Source organism: Agrilus planipennis, unplaced genomic scaffold (assembly GCF_000699045.2).
Source record: "Agrilus planipennis isolate EAB-ADULT unplaced genomic scaffold, Apla_2.0 scaffold4, whole genome shotgun sequence".
In the NCBI taxonomy this organism is placed as follows: Eukaryota; Metazoa; Arthropoda; class Insecta; order Coleoptera; family Buprestidae; genus Agrilus; species Agrilus planipennis.
Window position 1 is genome coordinate 2,624,118 of NW_020442463.1, and position 3,408 is coordinate 2,627,525.

At 34.0% G+C, this 3,408-nt stretch overlaps 1 non-coding gene across 1 annotated transcript; it reads left to right on the forward strand.

Annotated features, from left to right (window-relative positions):
• The first annotated feature begins 2,956 nt into the window (after positions 1-2,956).
• Positions 2,957-3,096, forward strand: LOC112906574. The gene has a single exon (XR_003232424.1). It is a non-coding gene; the product is annotated as a U1 spliceosomal RNA (small nuclear RNA).
• Positions 3,097-3,408: the final 312 nt, after the last annotated feature.

A 3,408-nucleotide genomic window follows, 5' to 3' on the forward strand; every position in this document is an offset into this window, starting at 1 on the left:
GCTGCAAATTACACACACTTTTACAGCAAACTTCGTTTTTCACTATTCTAGAGAAATCTCGTTTGGTAAAATTCAATAAGCAATAGCTTTAAGCGGGAAATTCAAATAATTACAGGCCCCATCCCCATTTTACGACAATTCCAGAGGGTCTTCAACAAGAGATATGGGGAGCTGTGACCCAGATATGGGGACCCGTCTGCCCCTCTACTGTCGTCATAAGCATGTTGACACTTTTTACTTAGCACAGACTTAAACTCGTGTTCCAAAACATCTAATACGAGACAATGCAAATTTCTCTATTGTATTTAAATAAGATAATCTAAATATGAAGCATATATTTGATAATCAAATTGCTAGAGATGTGTCTTTCAAATAATTTTGTGATATATGTTCGGAATGCTGGAAAGACGACTACGGGTTTTTATGTATTAACAAGAATTGCTCTATAGAAAAAGGTCGATATCGGAAAAATATGGATACATTTATTATACTACAAATAACAGGGTTCATAGACCTAGTATCATTTCAATGAAATACAGTAACCTATTAAGACTTGCTTAAAGCTGTTCAAAATCTGTTCAAAGCTGTTCGGAATCTATTCAAAGCTGCTTGAGACCTATTGAAAGCTCTTCGAGACCTGTTTAAAGCTGTTCGGGATCTATTCAAAGCTGCTTGAGACCTGTTAAAAGCTGTTCGAGACCTGTTCCAGACCTGTTCAAAGCTGTTCGAGACCTATTCAAAGCTGTTTCAGACCTGTTCAAAACTGTTCGAGACCTGTTTAAAGCTGTTCGAGACCTGTTCAAAGCTGTTCTAGACCTGTTCAAAGCGGTTCGAGACCTGTTCGAAGCTGTTCAAGACCTGTTAAAAGCTGTTCGAGACCTGTTCAAGGCTGTTCGGGATCTATTCAATGCTGTTCCAAACTCTTCGTAAGGTTCAATTATGAACGAAAAATCGTTAAAGATATTATAAAAACCCGAAATATAATTCCCGAAAACGTTATTTAAACCAGTAGGAAAATCAAAACGTCCATTAGAAGACCAAACAACACTAACGCCATCACCGTTAAAAAATGAAAAAGTGCAAGATGATCTTGTTGAAGAAACAGTTATAAATATGCCACTTCCAGATGATGATATTAAGGGTTTAGATATTGTTAAATACGATAATGATTATGACACAGGTTCACTATTGAATTGCTCTGAACAAAATAAATTTTTAACTCAATCGAATCCCATGCATGCAACTCTGCAAAATTTCAACAAATCAACGTATTAAAAGATGAAATGAGAGTTAGCATTCGTCATTTAAGTGGGGCCTTATTAAAGCTTCAAAAAGAATACAATGAATTAAAATCAAAGACTTCAGAGAAAAAGTAGAAAACAACTGTTACAAAACCAGCATTAGTAGTTTCTTCATCATCCTCATCATCAACGACAGCAACTTCGTAATCAAAGAGACCCCATAAATTCTATAAATCAATGAATGTTTTATAAAATGAGTAAATATCAACTGGTAAATGAACTACATAAACCTGCTCGTCAAAACTTTAAGAGTCGAACCGTTATTCTAAAATGAATTAATGACCTCTGGCAAGCGGATTTAGTGGAAATGAATAATTACGCTAAGGAAAACGATAGATTTCGTTTTTTACTAACAGTTATTGATGCATTTTCTAAGTTTGCTTGGGCTCTTCCTGTTATAACTAAATCAGGACCCGATGTACCTGAAGCAATGACACAGATTCTAATTACACGCAGACCAAAAAATTTACAAACAGATCTTGGTAAAGAATTTTATAATGTACACTTTCAAGATATAATGTAAAAATATAAAATCAATCATTATTCGACATACACTACTGTTTTGTGCGTAGATTTATTATTGATTTGTCACGCACAGTTCACACGCCGAATTAACTTTGTGTGAATTTATTAAAATTTCAATTGTTTATTAATATGTATTTACAGGAACGATATTATTAAGTTGTTAAAAGATACGTTGTTGAACAGGATCTGATCTTTCTTTTTTACTGTAGGTATAAACTTACAATAAAAATAAGGGTAGAAGTGGTGTAGACAAGTTCCAAGAAGTAGCAAATATAACAGACCCCAATATGAGGGGCAAATTTGAAAGTAGGTACCAGCTGTGTACAATAATAAAATTTACAATGGTTGGATACATGTCATAAATCTTCATTTATTAGGCTGATNAATATTTCTGATTTTAAACATTTCTAAATCCTTAAATGCTGGTGCTTAATTTTATTAGTTAATGATTTAGTTTCAATAACATGGACAAAAATGATTTTAAAATAAAAATTATAATCTAACTTAATAAAGTAATTAACACTGTAGATTTTGAAGTTCGTCTATTACACTGATTTTATTAAAATTAGTCTATTGGCAAGGGACACAAATTCTTTACACTTCTTTTGTAATTACCACTTGCGGTTTTCACGGTCACTACACGCACAATGTTGTCGTCTCCTGGGTGGAGTGCGATAGTAGTAAAGTATGCGGGGTTCTATATCTGGGTCACGGCTCCCCAAATCTAGGCCATGATGCATCCATCAACATTTTACCAATTTTGGATCTTTAGAAGGTCTTTCTAGGTCATTCTTCATCTGAAGAGGTTAGACCATGCCCCTTTTGTCAACAATACCAGAAGCTCTTGTTGAAGACCCTCTGGAATTGTCCTAAAATGAGGGTGGAGCCTGTATTTATTTGAATTTCACGCTTAAAGCTATTGTTTATTGAATTTTATTAAACAAGATGTCGCTAGAATACTGAAAAAACGTCGTTTTCTGTAAAAGTGTGTGTAATTTACAGCTATTGTTTTTTTGTCTATTGAATTATTTCAATAGATGTCGCAAGAATGTCGAAACAAAATGGAGCGTGGACAAGGCTATGCCAGTTTAAACTTGAATTTTCCCTCCAACATGAACTTTGGAAATAAAATTCTTTTATTGGTAAAATAACTGTANGGGTGAGGCCTTTCCATTGCACTGCGGTTGGGCTGACCCCTGCGATTATCCCTAATGTGGATAACTCGGGCGCGTAATTTTTGGTAGTCGGGACTGCGTACGCGCTGTCCCGGTGTAATTTAATCAAAACATAGTTTTATCATTGATATTGGTAAAGTAGTTAACATTGCCGCTTGATGTACTAATTTATTTTAATTTAACAGTAAATTTTAAGAACTGTCCGTGAAGTTCCAAGTTGAACAAGTAAGTTATACATTGAGGCTGATATTTTTTAAATTTTAAATACTCCAAACAGCTAAATTTAGCTTACACGTTCAGTTCCTGTTTTATTTTAATATTCCTACCTCATTTAAAAAAACTCCCAAAAAAAGTGAAAGTGAAAACTGCTGTGATAATAACTAACGATAGTATCAACGTAATTTAAT